General features: G+C 31.8%; 1 long non-coding RNA gene across 1 annotated transcript; it reads left to right on the top strand.

The window, feature by feature from the left end:
• The first annotated feature begins 260 nt into the window (after positions 1–260).
• Positions 261–7187, top strand: LOC143063185 (uncharacterized). Its single transcript, XR_012974961.1, has 3 exons — positions 261–725; positions 5286–5380; positions 6471–7187. It is a non-coding gene; the product is annotated as an uncharacterized LOC143063185 (long non-coding RNA).
• The last annotated feature ends 7869 nt before the right edge of the window (positions 7188–15056 follow it).

Below are 15056 nucleotides of genomic sequence, written 5' to 3'. Positions count from 1 at the left end.
TGCTGGAACTTGATGTACATGTATCATTAAGTTACAGTTCTGTTGGATTTGACTGCCTTTTTACAGAGACTTTCTATTCTTACTGTTGTCAGTTAGTATAGACTGTTCCTGGCTTAGAATGATTCTCTGCTCAGCAAATGGTGCGTAATTAGCATTTGATTCAAATTTCTTGTAGAAGTAAAAAACACAAATTAATGTATTTAACAACTTTATTTAGGAGCACAGTCTGTATTATCGTAAATAACTTCGAGATTTATGTCATTGTGGATCGCAAGTTTATTCTGCTGCTCGATCTATGCTAATCGATGTTCAAGTATTTCATATTTATATTTATTCGTGCGGCCCTCGTCATCATTTATATTCACTAAAAGATTTAATAATTATAGCGAAAAAAATGCGAAACATGGGGGAAATAATATATTTTTAGTGGCATTATTATTTTAAAATCTTAAGAGGTTCGCCGGCCGTTACTTGCAAATTTAACTCTAAAATGAGAAGTGTATAACGAATGTATACATCCATCCTGTGTGCAGATACGACGACTATATAGGTCCTGAGTGCACTTTGTATGTCCTGCATGTGTGCACTCAGGATGTCCTCCTGAGCGGTGTTTAGACGTACCGGGAAAATCTTATCTGATTCAGGATCAATTCATCGGTTACACTCCCCTATCACCAGTGAATCTTTTTTGCTGACATTCTGAAAAAGTATTGTGTAGTCCATGTGTAAGTGTTGACTCTCAATTTACACATGTGATTTTTATACCCCCGCTTAAAAAAAAGGGGGGGGGGTATACTGTTTTACCTCTGTCTGTCCTTCCGTCAGTCCGTCCGTCCCATGAATATTTTTCGTCGCATTTTTCTCAGGAACTACAATACAAGGATTTCTGAAATTTGGTTTCAGGGTTTATCTAAGTCAGCTATACCGTGTGATGCGTTTTCAGATTGATCACTTGACAACTTCCTGTTTACCGAACACTTGTATGATTTTACACATGATAGCCAAGTTGAAAATTTTCGTCACATTTTTCTCAGGAACTACAATACAAGGATTTCTGAAATGTGGTTTCAGGATTTATATAAGTCAGCTATACCGTGTGATGCGTTTTCAGATTCATCACTCGACAACTTCCTGTTTACCGAACACTTGCATATTTTTACACTATTCTTCTTCTTCTCTGGATCTTTACACCCTTTATAGGGTAACCATACGAAATTGTATGTCGAACAGTTCCACCACCAAAAAAATAATTGAAGAATAAATTAACAATCGTAACACAACAACATTATATACACTATCAGAGACATGTATTTATATGTCTCTGACACTATATACATTTTTTAAGTCTTTATGTGTTTTTATAAAGGATGTTTACAGGTTTTATTTTGACTTTTACATAGGAAGTTTACAGTTTAAGTCTTTTAACATACAATTAAAGGAAAAATTATGATTTTTACTTTTAGCAGTTATTTTTCATATATTTTTTTTATTTTTGGTTTACTGATCAATATTTAATATAATATTTACAGATTAGGTCACATATTCACTTTTTAGATAATTCACTTTTTAGATAATTTACAAAAATGAAAAAAGACAAGATTTTGGTCTTTGATCTTTAGGAATTCGCCTTTATATCTTTAAAGAGAACTTGACATTAATTTATTCACTGTGTATTATGAGAACAATTAGAAAGATGATGTTTTTACAACTATTTACAGTTAATTCACAGAATATTTATGAACTGAAACTCTTAAGATTTAATGAGAATGATTATACTGTTAATAATAGTATTAAGTAGACTAAATTTTCAAAATGTTTTTGTTTATATTTTACATTGCTGTCCTCCCATCCTTGCCCCCACTCTTAGGCAGCCTTTTTCTTTGCTTGGTCTTTCATCACCAGTTGATATCGTGCGTTGTGTATGAGAAACACTAGTCTTCTTGATTGGAATTCTATTTGAGATATCAGGTCAGATGTGATTCTGTATATCTTTTGTATTTTTGTAATGTCCATTAATACTTGAATTGTCATTTCACATGTGAGATCTTCTACTCGCACATTCCCGTTTGTGGTTAGTAGGTTCTTAATTGTTTGTAATATTGGATCTCGCAGGTAATTCCACGCTTCACATTCTATAACATGTATAAGCAAATGTTCTAATGTCTCTTCTTTACACTCACAGGCTATACAATGATCTTCAGTTCCTTCTTTGTATATCTTATATCTTAGAGGTTGTAGAATATAAGTTCCAGTTAATAGTTTGATCTTAGTAGGTACTCTCTTGCTGTCTCTTGGAGATTGGTGCTTGATTCGCAATATTGGATGTATTTTTCCTGGCATGAATATATCACTGTTAAGGTATCGAAGGCCGGTATAGAGCTTAGCTAGAGATGTTGTTCGTTCAATCCAGTAGGCATTGATACCTTTTTTAGCTTTATTTAACAGTTCATCCTTTTTCATCTGAATATCTAGCCAATCACTTGCATTTCCTAGGTCGTATTTTAGCATGATTGTTTTTACTTGAATAAACCAGCTGTTACTATTCATTGACTTGATGCACAATTGCCTCCTTGCTAGTTGTTTTTCTAAACTTTCGTTGGGTTGGGTACATACATTTATGAATAGGGTCATGACCTTTAAGTGTATTTGCGCTTCTACTGGTAGTATTCCCGTCAAGATGTTAATTGCCGGATCTGGTGTATTAGTTGGTAGTGACATCAGTTGCTTGAGCATTTTCTTTTGAAATTTTTCCAATTTCTCTAGATCCAGAGATTGTGGTGTTAGTAGATCCATTCCATATAATAACACCGGCAAGATGTAGATTTTAAACAGGTGTATTATAGTTTCCATATCCAGTCCATTTTCACCATGGAAGCCACTGCCAAGTAGAGCATAAGCACTTCTTCTTGATTTTTTTATATTCTCCTCAATATTTGCTATGATATTTTGCTTCATAGAGTTCGTTCGGATTATTCCTAGATTCCTATTAATATTATCCACTTGCGGCGGGGGTATCATCAGTGAGCAGTAGCTCGCAGTTTCACTTGTTTTAACATTCCCCGGACTTCTGCAAAAAACAATTATTCAGTTCACTGATTAAGATGGAAGGTAAATGAACAGAAAGTCACAGGACATTCCGACAAAAAGTTACAGGACAAAAAGTCAGACAAATGTCAGACTAGTCCAAATAATTATGACGTCTGGCAAGGCTATTTTATTTTTTTTCTGGGACGCCTTTCTACGTCTCAGAAAAACGTCATAATTATTTGGACTAATGTCCGACATAAAGTCACAAAGTTGATAGGACAAAACATGCAAAAAGTCACAAACAATTTGTTGACAATTGTTTGAATATAAACGAAAAAGATTTTGAAATATCTTCTTTTTATTACATATACTCATTTTTGATTTAAGGAAATTATTCATAATATAAAAAAAGAAGATGAGGTATGATTGCCAATAAAACAACTGTCCACAAGAGACCAAAATGACACAGACATTAACAATTATAGGTCTTTACAGCCTTCAACAATGAGCCAATATAAAAAAGATGTGGTATGATTGCCAATGAGACAACTGTCCACAAGAGACCAACATGACACAGACATTAACAACTATAGGTCACTGTATGGATTTCAACAATGAGCAAGCCCATGCTGCATAGTCATGATAGTCAGCTGTAAAAGGCAATCATACCATAACTTTTTTTATATATTTACATGTAAAAAAATGCATGCAAATGTAATCAAGAGCTGCACACAAACCTAATGATTTTTGTGCGCAAATGTAATGGTAATGTGCGCAAACCTAATGCACCGATTTATTTGTTTTTAATAAATTTTAATTACATTTAAGTTGCTACATCATGTTCATGTATAAAACTTCAAGAAAAATACAAAAAGAGTGTTTTCTTGTTCAAAGAAAAATAATCTCAAAACTGAATTGTGACTTTTTGTCCTGTGACAATGTGTGACTTTTTGACGGTGACTTTTTGTCCTGTGACTTTATGTCCTACATTCAGGTTGAATAGGGGAGTTTGGTTGACCCTGTCTCCCTCTATCTGAGACTTCTACATCTCAGTGATGAGCTTTATGTTTCATGTATTGTGCTTGTCATATATGTATGTGGGATAAAAGCTCTACAGAGCTTATGTTGTATTGATATATATGTATAACCGACAATAAATAAATCTTTTTTGGTAGCCCCTAACAAGTAAGAATTAGGTTACTGCTTTTTGTTTTGACATCTTGCAAGGGTTTTTATACCGCCGTTTTAAAATTATACCCCAACTTTAAAAAAGGGGGGTATACTGTTTTACCTCTCTCTCTGTCCATCCATCCTTCCGTCAGTCCATCAGTCCGTCCGTCCGATGAATATTTTTTTGTCCCATTTTTCTCAGGAACTACAATACAAGGATTTCTGAAATTTGGTTTCAGGGTTTATATAAGTCAGCTATACCGTGTGATGCGTTTTCATATTCATCGCTGGACAACTTCCTGTTTACCGAACACTTGTATGATTTTACACATGATAGCCAAGTTGAAAGTTGAAAACTAACAACCTTATTTATGTACTAAAAATTGAAGAACAGATATGTTACACATAAACAAACGACAATCACTGAATTATAGGATCCTGACTTGGAACAGGCACATCCATAACAAATTGGCAGGGTATAAGGAACTTTGAAAATGTTTAGTTTTTGTGGTTTGGTCTATTTTCCGGATACTGTAAGAAATAAGGCCCCTTTATTTAGTGAATGAAAAGATTGAAAGATGCACATGTCTGTCTGCCATATTTTATATGAACTTGACCTCATTTTCATGGTTCATTGGGCAATGAAACACTGCATTGTTTTGTCAGTTTATCATATATGTTTAAAGTTACAGGTAGATTATATTTGGTAAATATGAAACAATTGTAAGGTGTGCATGTCTGAATGTCAGATTCATATAACCATGACCGCATTTTATGGTTCTTTGGTCAATGATAAGTTTTCTTGGTTTTGTCATTTTATCAGATTTTCTAAGCATAGGTCTACTTCTTGTTGTATAGAATGACTACAAGGTATTATATAAAAAAAGAAGATGTCTGCCTGCCAGGGTTAATTTTACTGTGACCTCATATTCATAATTGACGCTTGAAAAACTGATATTCACTTCGGACATCAGCCTCAGTGAATATCAGTTTTTCAAAAGTCAATAAAACCGCATATTTACCTTATCAAAAGACAGTAGTTGTATATTATTTTTGTCATTAAATGAGGTTTACCCTTTTATGTGTAGGGCAAGAAGCAAGAACATTAAAGATAAAGGCGAAACTATAAACAGAAGAAATTATCAACAAAATTAGATTTACAGAGGTCAACAAAGCCTAAATGGTAAGTCCACTGTTATAAAAGTTTTTGTCCTTGAATAATGATTAAATACTTATAAAAATAACATGTGGTATGATGAATGAGAAAACTATCCATCAGAGTTCAATTTAGTGGATGTAAGCATTGTAATTACTTATTAGAGGCCATTGATGACCTGTAAGTATAAATGAGAAAACCCATACCCTATACATGTTATAGTAATCTATAAAAGACAACACTAACCAAATTTGAAACAAAGCATCAATTCGAACGTCAAACATGTCAAATATACCAGACTAATTTATAAAAACAAAAAATTATGAAAAATAAAAATGACGGATATGAACCAACATCAACCACTGAACTATGTACAAGCTCCTGATATTGGACGGGTATAATATGGCTGGGTTGATATAAAAATAAGAAGCACTTAGCAGTCTGATTTCCAATGAGACATTTCTCCAATAGAGATCAAATAGATATAGGAAGATGTGGTGTGAGTGCCAATGAGACAACTCTCCATACAAATAACAATTTAAAAAGTAAACCATTATAGGTTAAAGTACGGCCTTCAACACGAAGCCTTAGCTCACACCGAACAACAAGCTATAAAGGGCCCCAAAATTACTAGTGTAAAACCATTCAAACGGGAAAACCAACGGTCTAATGACTTAAGGAGACTCTAGGGTATAACAATTTCAGAAAAATATTTAATATTTTTTTTTCATAAGTCATTTTATTTATAACTTTATTAGTTGTTACTTTATCATATGGTACACCAAATCATTCAAAACAATCAATTCGGTTTGGCCCCAGATGACTTTTAAAATGTATATATCATTGAAAAAGCTCCAAATTATCTCCCTTTGGTGCAAAATGCCATTTTTTGGCATTAGAAATGTAATATCTTTTTTAACTCATCGGTGGCCTATATTTTTTATTATAATTTTTAAATAAGCTGTACTTAAACTAAACTATTATAAAATTTAAGCGATTTCTGTAATTTAGTACTTGAATATTCAAATGAAAGTTTATCATAATATTCATAAACATGATAAAATAGCCATTTTATTGATCTCTTCACTGATAATTTTTGATTTTTTTGTATTTGTAGGTCAGACATCTCGATTTTTATGGTCATCATTCAACAGATCAATACTGAATGGAAAACTTAAAGTTGATATTTTTCTCCATAATGCGACTTTTTATTAATTTGAAATGGAACGTGTTTTTTCCTACATTTATTTGAAAGAGGAAATTTCAACATGATGACTATAAACAAAAAGCAGTCATATCATCAGGATCATTGATGCACAAGAACTTGATCATATAAATACAACAATGTAATTATCAATTGAAAGATGGAACGAATGAACAAAATATTAGTATGTTGCTGTCCAAATAAACTTGCTTTGTCTTCTCATTTGAATCTCTCCATTCAATAAAGATGTACCGCGGAAGATCTTTGAAGAACAGATTGAAAAAATGATTTGTCTAAGAATTGCAGGAATATTCTAGTGAATGAAATTATTTATTGACTTCACTCTTAAATAGTGGACTGAATAATTGTACATAGCAAGTTGTGAATAAAGAAAACAAAAACTTTAACAGAAAGTGTTTATATTATAAATTTGCAAATATGAGCATACTATTATGTACACCACAAAGGTATATAATTCAAATTGTTTGCATATACAAGTATTGCAATGAAACTATAACAAAGAAAATCTTACCTCATGAAAAGAGTAAACTATTCAGTCAGAATATGAAATATTTTTTCAGTTCTATTTTTCATGATAATAGAATAAACAAGACAATAATTTCAAAACAATATTTTTTCATTTATTTAGACATATCATCATTAATTTTTGTTTTAGTGAAAGGACTTTACTCTTTGACTGTAAATATTATTATACATTCCAAAATAAGAATAATCTTAATTGTCATATAAACAAATATAAAAACATGTTTGTGACAAAAATATATATATGTATATATAAAAAATATAAAAAAACTTGTATACATTTAAAACATTTTAGTACCAAACAGCATTCATTGTAACATACACATAACTTTATATTTATATCTATATATTTATAATTTTAATCCCATAGGATTTTATTTTGTCCCATGGAATATTGAAAATCCCATGGGATAATTATAGTCCCATGGGATTTTTTTGGTCCCATGGGACAACAAATATCCCATGGGACTACAATTATCCCATGGGACAAAAAAAAATCCCATGGGATTTAACCAAAATCCCATGGGATAATGGTCAATCCCATGGGATTTTGCCCTGTCCCATGGGATATTGAAAATCCCATGTTTTTATAAATCAAATAGCAAAATAAATATGCTAGTAACAGTAGAAAACCAATGAAATTATTGAATCCCATGTAATTCCGCACATTTTGGTTATATTCATGACATTGTAGCTCTTGTTTGAGGCGGCGGCGGATTTGCAAATGAGTGTTTTGCAAATTAAAAGTGTCCAGTGTTAATAGGTTAAAACAGATATTTCATATTTTTTGGAAAGTTTTGTGTTGTTTCGTAAATTATACCATAGTTTTTGTTGAAACCCCTCGGCAACCTCACTCGACTTCGTCTCGTGAGGTTATTGCCGGGGGTTTCAACAAAAGCTATGGTATAATTTACGATACACCACAAAACAGTCCAAAAGATATGAAATATCTATAACATATAAAACAAGATAATCAAGTAATGATTAAGTTTTTAATTTAAGAAGATTGTCAATTGCTTAGTATTACTTCTTTGATGAACGCAGGTATTAATTATATGCTTTTGTCAAGAAATTAAAAAGGAAATACAATTCGAGATCACTATAAAAACACAGTACCCAAGCTTAGTTCAAGCGGAGTGCAACCATACATTGGGTAGTGAAATTCTTGTAAAAATACAAGCTGTTTGGAGTCTATTTGATGTTTTTCATTCGAATCATAGTTCGTACTTTCGGTCATATTTTAGATACAATTTTTTTTTAACTTTAATTTTGGTTTTAACCCTTCCCTGAAAAGAATTAATTCAATATTAAATGATATTTGCATTACAAATTTGTCCAATAAATGGACCAAAAAAAGATATTAATTAAAAGATATAAAAAAGAAGATGTGGTATGATTGCGGTATGAATCCGATGATGAGACAACTGAATGAATGAATGAGTGACATGAGTATATGTCTATATGAGAGGAAAAGTATGAGATGGTTAATTGAAAAAATGTATACAAGATGAATGTTCAATGGCATATGTATATATGTATTTTATTACATTTCAATGCTTGTTATCGACTCCTAGGAGTCGATATTAAGAATTGAACGATGGACAGTCAGTGCGTGAATTTTTCTTGCTACCTGATTGGAAGATATTACGAGACGTGGATAGTCAAAGTTTATTGATTGGTTAGGACAATCCAAACCTAGTAAATGTCCTTCAATCCCGTAGAGTATCGGATTTGTCCTCTCTATTTTAGCAATTAGATTTTCCCTGGTCATTAATCATGCATATTCAGGATATTGGTACACAAGTAACTTTTATATATATATAGTCGAATCTTCTGGAGTTTCGTAAACAACAACGTTAAGCGATATATATATACTACTTCATAACGTGTGACCTCACGTGTGTGGTAAAATTTGTTGATTGATGCACGTGGCTATTCTAGTAAATGAATTAATCTACAAAGCGAGAGCACTTTCCATTTTCATCAGCTAAGAGTCGACCAGCCTCTTTTGAAAGGCTAATGCTTGTATGGTTTATATGTTCAGAGACATATAATACAAGAGATTGGCAAATCGTCGATTCCCGTAATATCACACGGCCAGATTTAAACCTCGCGAGATCTCTTTGGGTAATCGAGTCATTATCAAAGTATTAAAAGTACTAGAAGTAAGGGTGAATGTTTAAGCATAAATTATTTGTTTCAGTGTTAAATTTAACATAATTAAATAATTAGAGTGCATACATAATTATTTATTTCAATGTCATTTTAATTTTGATTTGCATTATTTGTATTATTGAAAAAGAGACATAATTTGATGTCGAATTAAAAATAAAAACGATATTAAATAATAAGCACTTAATAAATTGTATCAGAGTTTATTTTATTTGATAGTTTCATAATGGGTTTCTATTAAATATACACCTGTCTCGGAGACATAATTTCACAGTGTGACATGTATATTAGGCTTGAATTATTCGACGATGGTCAGGTAAATCACAACCTGTTAAAAAGAGTTTTATTTGACACCTGGTACACAAGAAGTTGTTACATCACAGGTATTCACACTCTTTCCGAAAATACTATTTACAAAATTTAAAATTAATTAATGTGTAGAAAAAAAAAAAAAAATTCTTTATTTATCGTTTATCATGATCGACTTTGTCTTATACTCATAATTTGTATAGATCATTAAAAAATTGATTACTTTTTGTGTTCATTATTAATTGGGCTTGTATTAAGTTTTTTTTTTTTATGATTGTCGGTAAATTGGTTTCTAAATGTGGTTTTTTTTCTCAAAATTTACATTATGAGCTTGCATTGAGTTCTTTTTTATGATTGTCGGTAAATTTATGGTTTATCCTTTTCACGGATTGTGTATTTAGGACTTACATTTAATGATCATTTAATAGAAAAATGCAATATAAGTCTTACTTTTGACCTCGAATATAAAGAGATTAAACCATATTTTAAGTGTAAGGAACTGCTAAATATACGATAAGAACTCACAGCAGCAGGTATTGCTGCCTTTTCACGCAACAATTTTTGTAAGAAGAAACATTTTACTATGTTATATAATGTACTTCTGATAACTTGGCAAGTTGACTTCAAAGCATACACCAGTTTTAATGCCATATTAATATCTATATGATTCGAAATGTACATGTTTCCCTTCATCTTTTTTTTTAACTTTTGGACTAGTTAAAATCTCCTTTTAGTTTTGAAACAGACATGCACATGTGTAAATAGTTTTACAACTATTTGACTTAATTTGTAAGTTAAAACCTTTTTCTTTTACTTTATACAAACTGCACGAAATTGTGTCTTCCTTTGTTGTTGATCAGGCTGATTTAATTGATGGTTGCCTAACGTCCAGTGGAAAATATTTCATATTTTTTATATATTGATGTGCGAGTGTATGACATTTCCTTTCTGTACAGTATATGCAATATAATATTTAACTCTCCACAAGAAACCAAATGACACAGACATTTAAAACAACTTTAGGTAACCATAAGGCTCTTATCAATGAGTAAAATTCATACTGCACTGTCAACTATACAAGGTCTATTTATGAAAAAGGTTAAACAGTTCATACAAGAAAACTAACGGCCCGATTTATGTACCAAAAAATCCAAATATGATATACAGCAACAAACCACAAGTGAATTACAGGCTTCTTACTTTGGAAAGACACAAACATAATAAAGCCATGATAATAGATTTCACCATTATCACAAGCCGTACAATTTTATGTTCTTGTTTGTTTTGTTTTTTGGTATTGTTTTTTCCCACAGTAAGCATATCTATAAAACTTATAAACCAATTAATTTGCTTTGGCTTTTGGATAAACCAAATTACATCTGTAAAAAAGCACCGACATAAATCCCAGTATTCTGAAATGAAAAGGACCAGTCAGACTGAGAATCAGAACATGTATTTATGTATACAATATATCTAGACTATCACTACATATGATTCCGTCCTTTTTCAATAATTAAACCAAGATATAAGAGAACAAAAATCATTCCAGGTATAAATGACATTTTTATTATCAAACATTCACTTATAATGTTACTGTCAATGATAACTGAGAGCTTTATGGTAAATAGGCTAATTTCCCTGCAACTGATCTGGTACAGTTCAACTATATGCAAATTTCGGTACAGCTAAGGATATATGTATCATTGATGCTAACTTGTAATAAATGGCATAAAGTCTGAAAGGGAGAAAGGCAGGGTTCTTCATGTTCATTGTGAGTCTCATTCACTGCAAATATCTCAATCTCTTGTGTAATCAGTTGCTCTGTGCCTTCCAGTGGTGCTAGAAAAAAATCAGCATGACAATCAAATTCAAGTGTACATATTTTTTTCATTCTCAAATGGCTGTTCTTTTGCTGCATAAGTGTGTTCTGAGTGTTAGTGATAGAAATCGAATTTCCTCAGAACGTACAAACTCGACCAGAGATGTGTCATAGTTGGATGATTCTTTTCATCTTCAGTGTGGATGGAAACTGCAACAGATATCTCCTCCAGAATGGTACCAACAGCTGTCCATGGTCGAGGATTTACCTTTCTTTTTAACTCCTTCTGTTAACTTACAACATCTTTTCCTCGTTTGGCATTCTAAATTTAAAAAAATAATATTTAAGAGTTGAAAAGAAATTTGAATTTGTAGAGCCTATTATACAACATCTATCTGTCTTAATTTTAAACTTTACTTCCTACATGTATGTCATACAACATTCTGCAGGTTTTTATTATGCTAAATCTATTTTAAATTTCATTTTGTCATGTATAGATCTTTCAAGCTTGCTATTAGGTACAAATATTTGATATGTTTGTCAATTGTTAAACATCGTACAGTGAACATACAATGTTAGTTGCTGACATCAACTTTATTTAGTATCTGCTTCTATCTCATGAGGGTCTGGAATTATATGTCTCTGATATGTTTGTTGTATATTTGTTTATCTGTATGACACGTTTAGAATTTCCTTATTATTTGACGGGAATAGAAAATTCTAGTTCAAGTTGTCGTAATTTGAATTGTCGATTATATAAGTTGTTGTTTTGTTGGTGTGTTTCGTTTTATTAACTATATAGTCCGTCGGAAATGAATAACAGTGTTTTACACTCCAAACGATTTAGGCCCGTTTTAGATGATAGAGGTTCCGTACTGGAAAGCAGGGCCGTAACTACATTGAGGCAAATGAGGCAAATGCCTCATGCTGGAAATTTCAAAAAAAAAAAAAGATTGTCTTTATCAAGGATTTGTATACAAATCCTTGTCTTTATATCAAATTGTTTTCACGGAAAGTGTCTTGTAAGAAGCAAGTTCTCTTCACTCCCTGATGTCGCCCCTGCATTTTTGTTCGTGATCTATGTTTCTATTTTACTTTTGGTTTTCGGAGTTGATGGTCTATTGTTTGTACTTCTGTGTCTCGAGTTTGTCTTTTGTTCTTTTATTGACTTGTCCTACTTTATGACTATAGTCTGAGTGTTGATTTTCATTTGTAAACGTGTGCAATGTTGCATGTCCACCGATGTCCAGATATTGTGCGGGAAAATATTTTAAGAATATGCTCTCGTTTTTTATATAGATTAGACCGTTGGTTTTCCCGTTTGAATGGTTTTACAATAGTAATTTTGGGGCCCTTTATAGCTTTTTGTTCGGTGTGAGCCAAGCCTCCGTGTTGAAGGACATACATTGACTTAAAATGGTTTACTTTTATAAATTGTTATTTGGATGGAGAGTTGTCTCATTGGCACTCACACCACATCTTCCTATATCTATCAACGATGCTATACTGGACACAGAAAAAATTGTCGTTTCTGCATGGATAATTGAACTTGATATCAAAGAATACAAATATTTTTTGGTCTTTTTTCCCCGCTGATTAAGATATTCAATTTTCTATATCACTTTTGTGCATGTCTCACCTAGTTTCGAGTGATTTAAACGACTCAGAGAAAATACCGGAAATTTTTCTTAGTATGGATTGTAAAAATCGGGTATTTTCTCTGAGTCGTTTAAATCACTCGAAACTAGCTATATATAGGTGAGACATGCACAGAAGTGATAGATATGTATCATAAATATAGAAAATTTACTATTTTAATCAACAACAACAACAAAAATATATGTATCATATACCCAAGCTCCTGTGGATAAAACTACAGAGCTGACATGGTTTAAATTAAAGAAAGACCACCAATTTCCCGGTATCAAATCATTTGAAAAAAAACAATGTATTGCCATATGACCTTTTACATTGAAGGGTTAAACTTGCATCAAGTTGTGTTTGGACAGAAAATAAAGGAATATGGAGTAAACGTGCACGGGACCTAATCGCACACAAAGTCAATGCATAGAAAAAATACAAATGATCAATGGTCAAAGTTTTTATTCCTGTTCTTCATCTTGATAGTTGCTGGAGGGTCTTGGACTTCAATAATCATTAATACCGTAAAAGAAGGTCAAGATGGTCCCTATAGTGTCGACTTAAGCAGTACTAGTACTTAAAGTATAATACTGCACTGTCACTATATTTAAATCTAGTCATAAAAAAATCACCAAAGTCAGCACAATACAAGACAAGAGCAAACAGACAGACCTGGTATTAATGATTATGAGAAATACGACTTTTACTTTATCCTATATATCGGTCTTTTAATGTTGCCCCTTAAACCTAAAAGTCTTAAATTACAATAAATCTATGTTTTTGCTTTGAGACCAGAAAATTGTCGAAAAAATAGCTGAAGATTATTTGCGTTTTAATGTAAGAAAGAGTCCGTGGAACGCTCAGAATGCATGATATTGCGTTATTTTTCTCAGAGCTTCTGGGAGCTTTGAGCGTATCCCGACCCCTCGCCAAATTTTTTTCGCCTTGCTACGCTCGGCGAATATGTTTTGCCTCACTATTAAAAGAGGCTAGTTACGGCCCTGGAAAGTTATTGTAAATCAATACACGAGACTGGATACATGAACGTTCACATACTTTATTTTTCCATCCAACATATATACAAAATGAATCACAGTTCAAAAAGCATATTTACAAAACAGTAATCATGGCAACATATATTAACCCGCCGCTGCTCGTAGATCGAGAGCGGGGCGAACCGGTGCGTCACATGGTTCTCTCCATTTCTCTTCTCCCTTTTCGTTTCAAAGTTAACCTTTATAAAACATGATCATAGAAACGTTTTGATCAATGAAAATAGAAAAAGGTTCTTATAAACAAATAGTTTCCAAACAATGAAACATTTTAAAAGCAGATTAAATTAAGACTTAGTGTTAATTGACATTATTCACTTTATATACAGTTTAGGTGTTGACAAATAAATTACATTGATGACCATTGTTGTCAAAAAGTATTCTCACGACATAATCTTAATCTTAATCCATAAATATTTCATAGTAACGCTAAGACGACTAATACATGTCTTTTATAAAATTATTGAAAAAAAGTTCAAAATCTTGTTTTCTGAATAAAATGCACTTCTAGCGTAATAAAAATATTGAAACTGAATTACTCATAAGAAATATTGACTTTTGATACCAAATATGACTTAAAAAGAATCAAGTGCAAAATTTCACAATTTCATGCATTTTTACAACATGACATGTAAAACTGAAATGATAGATAAAATATGTTTAACAAAAATATTATCTTTTAGTGTTTTTATACTAGAGTATAATGGTATGATTGTCCATAATACATTTCTGTCAGATATTACGGGTAATTTGTTATGTTATTGGAAAATTCTACAGTAGTCTCTGTCTAAGAAAGATGTTCTGCAAATGGAATGACTCTAAACTATAAGAAAGAAGAAAAATAAAGAATTATTAAACTATGTGATGATCATGACAAATCAAATATAACTCGAATGAGTTGCCTTCCTTAGAGTTAACCTTTACACTGAGGCTCACGAAGATTGAGATTGAGAAGATTTTTAT

This window comes from Mytilus galloprovincialis, chromosome 2 (genome assembly GCF_965363235.1).
Source record: "Mytilus galloprovincialis chromosome 2, xbMytGall1.hap1.1, whole genome shotgun sequence".
NCBI lineage: Eukaryota > Metazoa > Mollusca > Bivalvia > Mytilida > Mytilidae > Mytilus > Mytilus galloprovincialis.
The sequence above is the reverse complement of the archived record's forward strand: the minus strand, read 5'-3'. Positions and strand labels throughout refer to the sequence as shown.